A 16,348-nucleotide genomic window follows, 5' to 3' on the forward strand; every position below is an offset into this window, starting at 1 on the left:
TGAACTTAAAATTTGGAAAGACACACATTTTCAGATATGTTCAATGTGGGAATTTGGTTTTTCCAAACTATTTGTGTGTATACATACATATACACATACACACACACACACACGCACACGCACACGCACACGCACACGCACGCGCACGCGCATGCGCATCAACAGTTTCATTTATTTTTTGTTTTTGTTTTGCTCAATGGGAGGTTGAGGAGAGAGTAATCAATCCGAGGCTCAGATTAAATAAAAAGGTAAAGTCAATCACCACCAGCACAAAATATTAACTTACTAGGAATTACTAAAATTTTGCTTTTTTCCACTTTTAACAGAATAAAACTTAATAAAGGTTAAAAAAAAGATAGGTTCTTTTATTATTCTAGTTTTAAGCATGAGGAAACTGAGACTAAGAAGTTAAAAGACTTCCCAGGGCCATACAGCTAGTAAGCATCTGAGAAAGTGTTTTGAACTCCACTCTTACCAATACCAAGTCCAGCACAATGACAATTACAATGTGATATTCAGTTACTATATATAGTGTGCATATGTAAGTGTGTATGTGCAGAATAGATAAAAGCAAAACAAACTTAAAATAGTTAAATACAAGGCACTTAGACAGGAAAGGGCAATAGTAGCTGGGGAAAATCAACAAAAACTTCCTGTAGAAGGTAATACTTATGCTATATCTTAAAGGAAGTCAGGGATTCTATGAAGCCGAATTAGAGAGGAAGTACAGTATAAACATGGGGACAGCTGGTATAAAGGCAGAGATAAAAAACAGTGTTTTGTATAAGAAACAGGGAGAAGATCAATTTGGTTGGAACACATTGTGAAAGGGGGAATAATTTACAATAAGATTGAAATAATTGGTTGGGGCAGGTTCTGAAGGATTTAAAAAGCCAAACAGAGGTGTTTATATGTATTCTAGAAGGAACAAGAGGGGATGCTAGGTGGCACAGTGGATAAAGCACTGGCCCTGGATTCAGGAGGGACCTGAGTTCAAATCCGGCCTCAGACACTTGACACTTACCAGCTGTGTGACCCTGGGCAAGTCACTTAACCCTCATCACCCCACCAAAAAAATACATTTAAAAAATGGGGGGAAAAAAAAGAAGGAACAGAAAGTCTCTGGAGTTTGGCTAAGAGAGTGATATGGTTAAATCCATGATTAACAGCTCTTTTTGTGGTGGCTAAGAAATGGAAATCAAAGGAATACCCATCAATTAGGGAATGGCTAAACAAACTGTGGTATATGATTGTGATGGAATATTACTGTGCTATAAGAAATGACAAACAGGAAGGATTTCAGAAAGGCCTTGAAAGACTTATATAAACTGATATATAGTGAAGTGAGCAGAATCAGGAGAACATTGTGCATAGTGACAACAATAATGTTCAATGAAGGACTGTGAATGACTTAACTATTCTCAGCAATACAATGATGCAAAACAATCCCAAAGGACTAATGATGAAGCATACTATCCACCTCCAAAGAAAGAAATGATATTGACTGAACACAGACTGAAACATGCTATTTTTCAGTCTCTTTCATTTTTTTTGTTTTATTCAAGTTTTCTTATACAAAATGACTAATATGGTAATGTTTTATATAATTGTACATGTATAAACTATATTTGCTTGCTGCCTCAGTGTAACGATTGGAATGACGCTATCTGCTGGGGAGTTACTGTAGGAAAGCTCCACCATGAGGAGAAGGCGTCTGAGGGCAAGCCATGCGGTCAGGTCCTTGGTGTCAGGAAGTGGCGTTTGCTCATGGGTACTGTCAACCAAGGCTGCCAGCCAATTAGCCTGGAGATGTGTGTGCATTTGGATGGGATGTGATTTTCACGGGAGGCTTGTGGGATGAAGGAGGTGTGGCTCGCTCTCTTTTGTCTGAACTCTTGTGGAGAGTGGAGCTAAAATGTGCTCTCCCTTTGATAGATAGATAGATGAATCTAGGCCTCTTTCTCTCTTCACCAAATTCTTATTCTCCTTAATAAATGCTTAAAAATCTAAACTCTTGCTAAAGCTTCTAATTTATTGGCGACCACTCATTAGATATTTTAGACAGACTAGCTAAAATTTTAGCCCCTTACACTCAAGAAGAGTGAGGGGAGGGAGGGAATGAGGGATAGAATTTGGAACTCAAAACTTTAAATAAAAATGTTTATTATTATTTTTAAAAATTAAATCCATGCTTAATTCCTTGATATAAGTACAAAGAATGAAATAATCCCTACAATCAAGATACTCATCTTGGCAACTGGATGGAGGATAAATTATAGAGCAGATATGAGGCAGGTGAAAGCTGATAAAGGCCTAAACTAAGATGTCTATGTGAAGAGAAAGAAGGAAATGGATACAGGAGATGCTACAGATGTGGAAAAAGCAAAACTTAGAAAGTGACTGGCTATTTGGGATAAGTGACAGTGAGGAATCAAGCACAATGCCAAGATTATAAACTTAAATGACTAAACAAATAATAGTGACTTGAGCAGAAATAGGGAAGTTTGGAATAGGGGTGGGCTTGTGGAAAGAAAACAAATTGTTTTAGACATGTTGAGTTTCAGAAAAGGAGTTGGGGAGATGCTAGGGATGGTTATGAAGAGGTGTGAATCATATGCAACAAGATGATGATTAAACCCATGGGAACTGACGAGCTCACAAATAAGAGTCAGTAATGCTATACTTGTTCTGAAAATGTGAATTTGTTCCAATGTGAATGATATATTAGGGAACAATTTGAGCATGATGTGCACACAAGATTTCATCCCCAAGAGACAAAAGGACAATGAGCTACACCCACCCACCCAACCTCTGGTGTCACAATTTTTCATAATTCATAAGCTAAAACTATTCAGAGGCCCATTTCCACAAACTAACATCCAATCCTTTTCAAGGTAAAGCGCCATATTGACTATGTTCTGGTGCACTAGCAGCTGTGGGCTGGTACACACCCAGGTATTCCACTAAACTACACACACCCCTTCAGCCAGCCTCCACTAGCCCACAGCAGCAGATCTGGGCAGAGGCCAAGCAGCCACATAAGGCCAAAGAAACAGTTATAATTTAGCATAGTATTTATGTATTTCTTACCCATTTAACATGTGTATAATTATGCTACCATGTCTGTTAGGTTCCTATCTTCTTTTTATGTCACTAACAAGTTTTGAGTTTTGTTCCCTTTGCCCCATTTTTCCCACAAGCTCCTATGACTTTTACTGTGCAATTTTGCATAGTATGATTTTTAGGAACTCAAAAAAGAAGGTGACTTGAAGAACACTCACAGAAAGGATAGTAATCCAAATGATCATCTAGCAATAAAGACCTACAAAGACCAATCAAACACACAGGAGGAGAACTATGGAGGAAAAACAGAGGAAAGAGCATAAAGGTGAAGAGGGTGATCAATAGTATCAAATGCAGTAAAGAGGTTAAAATGGATAAATACTGAAAAACTATGATCAGGCTTGGCAATTAAGAGATCACTGGTAATTTTGGAGAAAGCAGTTTCAATTGAATGATGAGGTCAGAAGCCAAACAGCAAAGGGCTAATTAAGGAATAAGAAGAAAGGATGTATAGGCAAGAAGTGTAGAAGGCTTTTTCTATGAATTTGGCAAGGGGGTGTAATGATTGGAATGACGCCACCTTCTGGAGACTTACTATAGGAAAGCTCCACCATGAGGAGAATACCTCAGAGGGCAAGGCCATGCGGCTTTTCCTTGGTGTCAGGAAGTGACGTTTGCTCATGGGTACTGTCTATCAAGGCTACCAGCCAATCAACTTCAGGAGCCTCCCATTTTCTGAGAGGGGACAGGAAGGAGGAAGGAGGGCCTGCTCAGAGAGCTCTATGGCTTTTGGGTTCCTGACTTCACTGTGGTGGGAGGAGGGGGGGGGGGGGGGCGGGGGACAGACAGACAGACTCCAGAGGACTTCACAGGAAAATTGAGGAAAGATAGGATTGCCAGGCTGTTAGAATTCTGTTCTCAATCTTTCTCTTTCTATCTTTCAATAAACCCTTAAAAACCTAAACTCATTTTATCAGTGATTTTAGTCAGTTTCCCCCAAAACTGGGGGAACAGATTAGAACCCACATTTAGAATTTTAAATTACGCAGGGGAAAAAAAATCAATAAAAACCGAAGCTACAAGTAGGTAAGTCAATAGAAAGGTTCTTAACTTATTAGAAGGACAAATAAATTCCAAATCCTCAATGAGATTACAATACCCTCACAAAAGAAAAAATAAGGAGGTCCAAATGAATGAAATGAAGATCCAAATTTAGACCTCTCAATGAAATTTTTTTTAAAAATCAAATCCACAATGGAAAGTTCCTCTAAGCAAAAGAGATAAATATTTAAAACACAAAAATACCAAAGAAAAGAAAGCCTGGAAGAAAAGGAACAAAAATAAACATTAAAAGAATCCATGTTTAAGATAAGGCAAACTGAATGAAACTGAATCCAAAAATATGAAAAATCAAAAAAATTCCATACTGTGTGTCTCTGCTATCATCAATGTGGGAAGTTCCCTTAGGTGAGGATAAACAACATATGCCCCAACCACCTACATCCTCCCAAAAGTTCACAACAAGGATCCGTGAAATGAGTTGGAGACATTCCTTAATTTTTCCCAAAATAAGGAGAAGGCACTAGTAGAAGTCTCTGAATCTGTCCCTTACTCTACGTGAGCAGCCCATCTTCTCTTTCTATTATACAATTTCTTAATGGCATCCTTTTACTCATGTTTCTTTTTGGAGTTCTTTGTTGGTTATATGTTGTAGACTGATCATACATATTTACCTCATACCACCAAAAGGCAGCACCTCCACTGCCACAGCTATCAGAAGAGGAGATGGCTCATGTGGGAAGTGGCCAGTCATTCCCAAATGACAACCAAAAGCCACCCACAGAATAGGCAGGCCAGCCTAGCTGAAGAAGCTAGGAGACAGGAAGCAGTATGTGTTAGGCAAGTCAAACTACAACCATGGTGACCACCTCGGATCCTAATGGAAACAGCCCAGGACCCTGAACCCAAGAGCCTTTTAAATGGCAATGCTTCTAGCCTAGAGTCTGCAACCATTATCCTGGGAAGCAACTCCTCTAAGGAGATGAAGCTTGGTGACTACTCCTGTAGGTGACGGAGCCACAGCTACTAACGACCCAAAAAAGAAAGTTCTTATCAAAATTCCTGGCACTTCCAAATAGTTCAACATCATAAACTGATAGGATTCTATTACTGGAAATGACATTAAGGAAAAGCTATTACCATCTGCTTTGCCACTATATCCCAAGGATCATAAGATCTTCCCGTCTAACTTGAAATTAAACCTTCTATTTACATTGTATCCCCCACTATGAGCTCTTTGAGAGAAGTAATTATCTTACTTTGACTTTTTTTTTTACTTACTTTTATATCCCCAACACTTAGCACAGTGCTTTGCACATAGTAAGCACTTAATAAATACTTTATTATACATTTATTCACCTTTCCATTGCTCGCTAGGTGATTCTTATCGTTAATCCTTTTGGGGCCACTGGTGTTCCAGGTTTCACTACCAAAGAACAAGTAAAAAGTTTATATACAAAGACAGGCCACCTTTGCTGTTCTGGGAAACTTGGAGTCAATTAAACAAACAAACGAACAAAAAAACCCACACCTCTGCAATTTCCCAATCCAACCAATACCTATCCTGCTTTTCAATCAACCCAACCAATGCCTATCCTACTTTTCAATTCTGAGCAGATATTAGCATAGAACTGAAAAAGCAAACTACTGGGCAGAGGCTGGAGTGAAATGACAGCAGTGCTAATAGCCTGAGAAAGAGCTAAGAGAACAGAGGTCTTACTAAGAAGAAAGAACTAGAATAAGAGTGGTAAAGCATGAGGAGAAGTAGAATAATAGGCTATGGTAGGATAGAATGCCAGAGTAGTTTGCAAGTAGGGAAGTAGATGGAATATGTGTGAATAATGTCAAGATCTAGAGTGCGTGAACGTCCCTACATGCAACTTAAGTGAAGTGATATGTCATGGGAATTAAGGAAGTTGAAGAAGTAGGAGGTTCAAAAGTTTGAAGGAGCATCTACATTAATAATAAAAGAAGTTTAGAAGAAAAGAGAAGGGAGAAGGGTTTTCTTATGTTAAATTTAATATATTTTTTTTCCAAAATATTTTCCGGGGGGGGGGGGGGCAGCTAGGTAGCACAGTGGATAGAGCACCAGCCCTGGAGTCAGGAGGACCTGAATTCAAATCCAGCCTCAGACACTTGACACTTACTAGCTGCATGACCCTGGGCAAGTCACTTAACCCCAACTGCCTCAAAAAATTTAAAGTAAATTAAATTAAAATAATAAAAAAAAGAAAATATTCCTTTGAAAATTAGACTTGGGTAAGTGAAAACTAAGGAACACAGGGAGGGAGGGAAAAAGGAAGGAAAAATAGAAGAAAATGTGAAATCTCACTGGAAAAAAACAACTGACCTGGAAAATAGATCAAAAAGATAATGTAATGATTATTAGACTATCTGAAAGCCATGATCAAAAAAGGAGCCTAGATATCATCTTTCAAGAAATTATCAAGATAAAATAGAAACTAAAAAAAATCTACCTGAGACCTCCTAAAAGAGATCCCAAAATAAAAACTCCCAAGAATATTATAGCCAAATTCCAGAACTCTCATGTCAAGAAGAAAATATTGCAAGTAGCCAGAAGGAAACAATTCAAATGTTGTGAAGCCACAGTCAGGATAACACAAGATTTAGCAGCTTTCACATTAAAGGATCAAAGACCTTAGAATATGATATTCCAGAAGGCAAAGGAGCTAGAATTACAACTAAGAATGACCTAACCTGCAAAAGAATATAATCCTTCCGGGGCGGGGGAAGACATTGAATGAAATAGACAACTTTCAAGCATTCCTGATGATAAAGCCCAAACTGAACAGAAAATATGACTTTCCATTACAAGACTTAAGAGAAGTATAAAAAGGTAAACAAGAAAGAGAAATCATAAGGGATTCAATATGGTTCAACTATTTATATTACTACATGGAATGATGATACTTGTAACCCGCAAGAATTTTCTCATTGTTAGGGCATTTAAAAGGCATAAACACAGACAAAGGGCTTAAGTATGAGTTGGATATGATGGGATGATTATCTAAAAAAAAGAAACAGGTGAGAAAGGGGAATGCACTGGGAAAAGGGGAAAGGGAGAAGCAGAATAGGGAAAATTATTTCTCATAAAAGAGGTACAAAGAGCCTTTACATAGGAGGGGAAGATAGGGTCATATTGGGGAGTAGCGTATAAACCTTACTCTCATCTGAACTTTCTCAAAAAGGGACACACACTCAGTTGGGTAGAGAAATCTATCTTACCCGACAGAAAAGTAGGAGAGGAAGAGAATAAGAGAAGGAGTGTGGGTATGGGCAAGCAGTGCTGATAGAAGGAAGAGCAGATTGGGGGAGGTGGTAGTCAGAAGCAAAACACTTTGAGGATGAACACAGGGAAAGGAGAGAGAGTAGAATTACTACAGGTAATGAAGAGTCGAATGTCAAAGAGAAGATTTTGTATTTTATCCTAAAGCTGAAAGAAGCCATTGGAGTTTGAGTAGGTGGGCAGTGACATTGCAAGAGCAGCAATTTAGGTTAATATCTTTGACAGCTGACTAGATGATGGACTGGACTGGGAAGAAACTTATGGCAGGAAGTTACAGTAGTTCAGCAGGCCACTGCAATAGTCCACACATGAAGAAAAGAGGGCCTGCTACAATGTGGTGGCAGTATCAGAGGAAAAAGGGAGTATTTAAGAAATGTTATAAAGATACTACTAACAGGCCCTTGCAACAGACTGGATATGGGAGAGCCAGTGAGGAGTTGAGGATGTGAGCCTGAGGGACTGGGAGGGTCATGGTACCCTGGATAGTAATAGAGAAGTTAAGAGGAGGGGGATAGAGAAGTTTGGTGTGGGACATATTAAGTTTAAAATGTCTAATGGACGTCCAGCTCAAGATGTCCCACAGGCAATGGAGATGTGAGACTAGAAACAAAGAGGTCAGAAATGGGTAAGGAAATCCAAGAATCATCAGCACAGAGATCACAATTGAATCCATAGGAGCTGGTGAAATGACAAAGTGAAGCAGTATAGAGAGAGAAGAGATAGCCCAGGACAGAACCTTACAGGACACTATGGTTAGTGACTATGACCTGGACAAAGATCCAGGGAAGGAGATTGAGAAGGCACAGTCAGACAAGAGAAAAGAGATGAAAGTGGTACTTTGAAACCTAGGGAAAGAGGAGTTATCAAAGACAAGTACTAGTAAGTCTCTGGTCACATAAAGACATATGAAAAGAGAATGTGACTTGCTCTCCTACTTCAAGCACAGGAATAGAGATGACCACTAAAGGAAAGAAAAATACTTTAGGCCAGTCCGGTGAGGTACATGAGTGGGTGGGTACATATGTATACACATCTACATAAACACAGACATCCTGAACTGATCTTTCTAATAAATTTTCCTTAAATTATTTAATTGGATACTTTAAAACCAACTAAATGAAGTGACAAAGATAGACTCTTAAAAATTATGCTTTATATGTATCTATACAGACCACTTGGGTGCAGCCAGAGGAGCTGCTGCTGCACATGGAGCAGCTCCTGGTGAACAAGCTGAAGTGGCACCTGGCTGCCATGACCCCTCATGACTTCATCAAACACTTCCCGTCCAAGATGCCCATGCTGGAGGAGAACAAGCAGATCACCCACAAACACACCCAGACCTTTGTGGCTCTCTGTGCTACAGATGTGAAATTCATTTCCAACCCACCTTCCAGGATCGCTGCAGGGAGTGTGGTGGCTCCTGTCCAGGGCCTGCGCTTGGGAAGCACCAACTCCTTCCTCACCAGATTCCTGTCTCACGTTATTAAGTGTGACCCAGACTGCTTGCGAGCCTGCCAGGGCCAGATCAAGGCCCTCCTAGAGTCTAGCCTTCACCAGGCCCAGCAGCACAGTTCATCTTCAGTTGACAAGAACATGGAGAAGGAGGGAGACCTGTCCTACATACCACTGATGTGCCAGACGTGAACATTTATGGGGCTGGTCGTCTGCTGGGGGTTTGCTGAGTCTGGAGGCAAACAGAGGTCATCTGGAGAAGGAGGCGGCCGAGGTGCCACAATGTCATAACCCATCCCCCACCCCGAGTCCCCAACATTAACCCCCCCACACAGGAAACCTTCTCCGGGACACTGTTTTACAGAAATGGGCCCCCCATTCACCCCGCTACTGTCCCTTCTCTCACTCTCTTCCCCTCCATCCACAGCTCACAGAAGCCATCCCAAAAACTGCCTCAGAAAAAGAAAGGAGTGGTGAGGCCTCAGAGAAGGGGCTTCACACCATGCATAGATGCTTTTATACTCTAATAATCAGCTCGTTTTTATATTAACTTGCTTATGACTGTATGTTGTAAAGATAGACATTAACAGGAGGAGGAGGAGGAGGAGGTCTCCAGGGGAGGTCTTAGATTCAATTCCTTACATGGTGAAAAAACAGAAACAAAAAAAAAGTCCCCAAGTGCAGAAACCACAAAATGAAGCAGAAAAAGAAAAACCAGCCATTTGTCAGTTAAAAAATATGTGTGTGTGTGTGTGTGTGTGTGTGTGTGTGTGTGTGTGTGTGTGTATATGCTTTAAATTCAATATTCACAAATGGTACAAAAGAGGAAAGAATACCTGGAAATAGATGCAACACCAAAGCCAATGGACCAATGATCCTAAAGATATTACCAAAATTACATGTGCTTAACATGAAAGACAGCTTGGCCCTTCCCCAGGATGTATTGCTAAGAAACTACTAAAGTTGCCAACTTCAACTTTAATGGCTTAAAGATCAAGTAGCCCAAATAACATCTTTAATCATTTAAAAATAGGCAAGAATTTAAAAAAAAGAAAAATTATCATTTTTCAGGATCTAACAAGTCTCTGAAATGAATTTCTTGAGCTCTTCTTTGAGAAATTAAAAGGTATAGATTTAATATGCAGTGGTGAAATATGAATACTCTTGATATAAAAATTAAATAGGGCTCTTCTTCTTAGTGCCATCTTGTCAACTTCTGACGTGCCATGAGAACTAAGTGGAGGAAGAAACAAATACATAGGCTGAAATGCAAGAAGAGGAAGACGAGGCAGAGGTCCAAGTAATCAGAACGTGCTGAGCTCTGAAGCCACAGGAGCAGAGATGGAATGACCCTTGGTGACATCCTCGGGAAGGCAGAAACCATCTGCAAACATCACTCTCCCTACTAAGCACTGCGCTGCTAGCTCTACCACCATTTGACACCTCCCTGACAAAAGGACATGCCACCTCTTAATGCAGATTCCACTTACCTGCTCCTTGATTTCATGCCATGGGAGTCCTACCATTCCTGACTGATTGTTTGTTGTGGCTTAGTGTAGCACACCTGTACAATAAATCCTCACTACTTTTTTGTTTGAAAATAAATGAATGGATGGATAGATAGATAGATAGATAGATAGATAGATAGATAGATAGATAGATAGATAGAGTGCCTGGCCTGCAGTCAAAAAGACTGATCTCCCTGAGTTCAAATTTGGCCTCAGATGATTATTACCTATGTGACCCTGGGCAAGTCACTTAACCCTGTTTGTCTCAGTGTCTTCATCTGCAAAATGAACTGGAAAAGGACAAATCACTACAGTATCTCTGCCAAGAAAACCCACAAACAGGATCACAAAGAGTTGGACACAACTGAAAACAGCTAAACATGAACATAAGAATGAAACTAAAACTACTTTGGTATTCATAGCATAAATTTTATTACATAAATAAATGTTACATTGCTAACAAGTAGTATAATAGACCTATCAACCCCTAAAAGTGCTGAACAGAATCAAAAAGGAAATATTTATGAAATGCTTACTATATAGCAGAAACTTTTGTTTCTATCCATATAAAACTAATAGGAAGAGGGGCAGCTAGATGGCACAGTGGATAGAGCACCGGCCCTGGAGTCAGGAGTACCTGAGTTCAAATCCGGCCTCAGACACTTAACACTTACTAGCTGTGTGACCCTAGGCAAGTCACTTAACCCCAATTGCCTCACTAAAAAAAAAAAAAAAAAAAACTAATAGGAAGTAACTCAGATGCTGCTGCTCAATTTCTCCAGGATCTCACTAGATCCAACAGAAGAATCAAGGGGGGAAATAATGATTTGTAAACCTATTTTAATGTAAAGTCTGCATTTGAAAGTGTGGTAAAATAATGGAATTTGGGCCCAGGGGTCCCACCTAATTGATTTAGTAGTGTTTGAATTGGGTGTGAGTGAGAAACTACTAAGTGCCCACTTAAGATGATTAGATTTTAGCCACACCTGGCCCACCCTGTTAAACCTAGTTTAAACTTGGCCAACCCTGAGAAGGAGTGTCCTCAGAGGCTGTGGATGCGTTATCAACAGAGGACCAGTCTCAGCCACACAACTTGAAGGACTTCCCCTTTGGGGGAGGGGGATAAAAGCAGAAAAGGGGACCTCAACAGGAAGTTGGGGCTCTTGCCTTGGAGAAGCTTTCAGAGCAGACTGGAGATGGGCTGTATGGCTGACTTCCATAGAAATTACAGACCCCTGTTGGTGAGTTATTAGAAAAAGGCCAGCTCTTCAAATTAGCTGAGTGGCAAACAAGTTTTGGGTTTTGAGGCAGTCTTTGTTAAGAGCCAGGAAGATTATCCATTTTCCTCTTTCCCTATTCCCTTGTCTTTGACTTTATTAATTTCACCTTTGCTGTGTATTTTATTCCCATTAATTAAACCTGATTTGTTTGTGGAAAAGAGGCTGTTAATCTCCTTTCTTATTGGCCTGGGAGAAATAACTAAAAAAGCAGTTTGGAAGGGAGAAAACTTTGGACCCAGAGGTCCCTCATTATTTTCTGAACCCCGATATTACCTCAAGCCACCCAATTAACTCTCCCCATATAATTATTTGGCCCTTACAAAAGGAGGGGAAAAAACTAATAGGAATGCATCAACAAACTTTAATCAAGGGAAAGGAATAGAAATTGTCCTTGAAAACAACAACAAAATGCACTAAACATATTGGTGTTAATCTGGCAAGATGCAGAAATATAAGCAATTTTTACAGAAATAAAACCTAAGTTAGATAAAAAGTTTATTTCCTGTAATTAATAAAATTCATATGCAGGAATAACAATTCAAGAAGGCAGCTAAGTAGTACAGTGAATAAAGCACAGACTTGAAGTCAGGAAGACCTAAGTTTAAATTTGGCCTCAGACACTAACTAGCTTTGTGACCCTGGGTAAATTACTTAACCTCCTCTGTGTCTCAGTTTTCTCATAAGTATAATAGTGACAGTAATAATAGCAGCTCTCTCACAGGGCTGTGGTGAGATTCAAATGAGATTTAAAAAAAAAAGTAAAGTGATCTGTAAACCTTAAAGTGTTATATCAGTATTAGCTATTAAGAATATCAAAGCACATGATTTGAAAAAGGAGGGAGAGGTGAAACTGGTGCTGGAAATGTAATACACCAAAAAACCAAAAAACAAAACCACAAACACACAAAATGAAAAAGACTTGTTACTGATACAGGAGTCCTTCCTGAACCAGGTGTCTGCCTAGTCAGACCACTAACTTGTTAGAGCAAAGGTCAACTAAAATAAAAATGAAAAAAAAAAGATATAATTAAAACACCACCAAGCTGACCTATATAATAAATTTGTGGTTGATTCAGAAAATGGGCAATAAAAAAAGGAATGGATATCCACTAACTAAGCAACTCTGTACAGACGTGACTTCTACTAAATGTAATTTAATTGCTATGATACAACCAACAGGGTCTTAAAAACCCCTTCATCAGCAAATACCTGATCTCCTTGCCCAGCAAAGAAATATGGTAGAAAAGGTGAAGTCTATGCTTTCTTTCGCAATATGACCAATATGGTATTTGCATGACTCCACATGTATAATCTATATCGGATTGCTTACTGTCTCAGGGAAAGGAGGAGAGGACTGGAGAAAGAGAACTTGGAAGGCAAAGTTTTTTTTAAATGAATGTTAAAAATTGTTTTTACATGTAACTGAGAAAAAATGTATTTAAAAAACCCTCTAGGACCAGATGAATTTAGAAGTATATTCTATCTTTGGTGTGAAAGAATGCTCCAAAACATTAATAAAATTAAAACCTCAAGGTTTCACCTCATAATCTGCAAAGTGACATAAATGACCAAATATGGAAATGGTCCATCTTGGGAGGAGTTGTGTAAATGTAGGCAACACACTAGTGAACTGCTGATGCTGCTGTAAATCAGTACAACCATTTTGGAAAGCAATTTGGAATTATGCAAATAAAGTGACTAAAATGTACATAAACTTTGACCCAGAAATTCCATTATTAGGCTTATTACAGCAAGGAGGTAATGGATAAGAAAAAAAGTCTTCTTATATATGAAAATAGTTACAACCACACTATTGTGGTAGCAAAGAACTGGAAACAAAATAGATGTCTGCCAAATGGGGAATAGCATAATAAATAAATTGTGGTATATGAATGTAATGGAATATTACTGAATTTTAAGAAATGACAAATGGAACAACTGCATAGAAGCATGGACAAAGGCAGATTTACTTGAACTGATGTAGAGTGAAGTAACCAGAGTTAAGGAAACAACATCCATGATAACTAAAACAATATTAACGGAAAGAACAATCACACACACAAAAGAAGCCAAAGGTGAATGCTACAAAACTATAAAGAATAAGCATTACTTGAAAGAAGAGATATAAGAAGTTACTTCCAAACCACCCCTTCACAGAGGTGGGAGGTCTACAAGCATTGCATATATTTTCTTTTTGTTTATACTTTAATAAGCTTTATTAATATCTTTTATTTTTACATCATAATCATTCCTGGATATATTTTCCCACATTGCATATATTTTCAAACTTTTTTTTAATATAATGATCAGCTTGGGGGAGAGGGGGCATGGTGTTAAAAGAAATTAGAAGCCAATATCCCTAATGACATAAAATATTAAATATTAACAAAGAGGCTACAAAACCATTTAGAAAAGCACACACTGCGACCAAGCTGGATTTATACCCATTGGATATATACCCATGGAATGGTCCCATTGAAGAAAAACTATACAGATATAATAGACTATATAAATAACAATATTAAAACTTATATGATTATATCAAAAGATGCTGAAACATCTAGAAATGCTACTATAGAAATAAGACAAGAAAAGAAGTAGAGGGAAATGAGGGGAGAAAACCTTTTTGTAGATGAAAGTTTATTTAGAGAACTCTAAAGACTTGACAAAAAATTAATTTAAACAATAAATTCACAAACTTACAAGCTATAAAAGAAACTACACAAATCATCAGCATTTCTATATATTATATATATCTACATGTCTCAGCACTTAGCACAGTGCCTGGCATATCAGTAGGTATTAAATAAATGTGTATTCCCTTCCTTCCCCTATTACCAACAAAATTCCTGAAGAAGAAACAGAGAGATTCCATTCAAAATAAATACAGAACACATAAAATATTTGGAAATCTATCTACCAAGGACACAGACAAGAACTATGTAACTGCAACTACAAAACACTCTTTACAAAAAAAGACCTAAGTAATTATATGAATATTAATTGTTCATGGATAGGTTCCACCAATATATATATATTTTTTATTTTTTTTTTGCGGGGCACCAATATATTTCTAAATGCCAATATTACCTATTTAATTTACCATAATAATCAAAGTGAAACTAACATAGTGAACTTGCTCTTAATGGCAATGGGCCCATCAATTATCTGACCAAAAAATGTACAAAACAAGTTCAAATTTGAATCAGTGCTTAGTGAAAATCTCAAAGAATCTACCACCATGGTTATCAGCCAGCAAAGACTAATGATATGAATGATCTTTTACCATCTATCAAGCTGCTTACTGCAACTGATTATGTGTTAATTTAAAGACAATTCTGCGTGTACAATTTTGCCATACTACTCAATAGTCATCAATACTGTTCACCTTAGCAAAAACCAAAATAAGCTAGTTGTCCCCTCCAAATGCAACTTTTAAAAAATTGAAATAATTTGAGAATTGTTATAATCCTTTGGAAATTTGAACAATTTAATGTAAAATTAAACTTATATTAATTTTCTTAGATTTTAAAAAAGTAAAGTATCTCTGTGTAATAGAAAACTACATAACTGATTTAAAGAGAAAAATCACTGGAGCAATTCAAACTAATACAATCACAGACAAGAGAGGCAATTTAAATTGCAAAAGAATACAAAGTAAAAAGGCCCCAAACCAAAAATAAATTAAAATCTGATAACTTATCATTGTGATCTGTAAGCAGTGTTATTTTAAATAAGTTTTCACTGATGGTCTTTTGTATTTTTACATCATCATAGTTATCCCCAGGATCCTTCCTCCTCCCAGAAAGCAAAGTTACATAACGGACAGGATTTTTTTTCCCCCAAGCTTTTATTTTTTTTAATATTCACTTTCTAAATTTGGGTTCCTAATTCTCCCCTTCCCTACCCACTAACAAGGCAAGCAGTATAATACTTATGATACAATATGCATGAAGCCATGAAAAATGAATTTCCATATTAACATCATAGCAAAAAAAATTTTAAAAGAAAGTGAAAAAATATGCTTCGACCATTACTCAAGTTCATTAGTTGGGATTCAGACGCTATTTTTTTTTAAGGAAAAAGAAATGAAGGAAGAAAGGGAGGGAGGGAGGAATCGGCACAACCAAGAAACATAATGGAAAAAGTTTGAAAACACATGCAATGTGCAACATCTTCTCATATCTCCTCATTCGAGTACTACTTGATTTTTAAAGTTTTGTTACATTTACTTTTGACTTGTGTGTATGTTCCTTTCATTTACATTGCTTTAATCATGTAGATTTTTTAAACTCTATTTCACTTTGTTATATCAATTAATATTAATCTTTCCATGCTTCTCTGTATTTATCACATTCATCATTTCTCAGAGCATAATATTACAGTACATTAATATACAACAATTTGTTTAACCATTCCCTAATCAAAGGGCATCTATTCTTCCAATTTTTTGCTACCACAAAAAATACTACTATAAATACTTTGGTGTATATGGAGTCTTTGCTCTTATCAATGGCTTCCTTGAGGCATAATTCCAGTAATGGAGTCTCTGGGTAAAATAGTATGGACATTTTAGTCACTTTATTTGTGAAATTCCAAATTGTCAAGTATTATTATTTTTTTGTTTGCTTTTGAGGTTTTTTTGTGGGGCAATGAGGGTTAAGTGACTTGCCCAGGGT

General features: G+C 37.7%; 1 protein-coding gene across 6 annotated transcripts in view; it reads right to left on the reverse strand.

The window, feature by feature from the left end:
• Positions 1-16,348, reverse strand: part of MKLN1 (muskelin 1) — a 387,994-nt gene that overhangs the window by 154,281 nt on the left and 217,365 nt on the right. The gene's annotated exons all lie outside the window — the stretch shown is intronic.

This window comes from Dromiciops gliroides, chromosome 5 (genome assembly GCF_019393635.1).
Source record: "Dromiciops gliroides isolate mDroGli1 chromosome 5, mDroGli1.pri, whole genome shotgun sequence".
Lineage (NCBI taxonomy): Eukaryota > Metazoa > Chordata > Mammalia > Microbiotheria > Microbiotheriidae > Dromiciops > Dromiciops gliroides.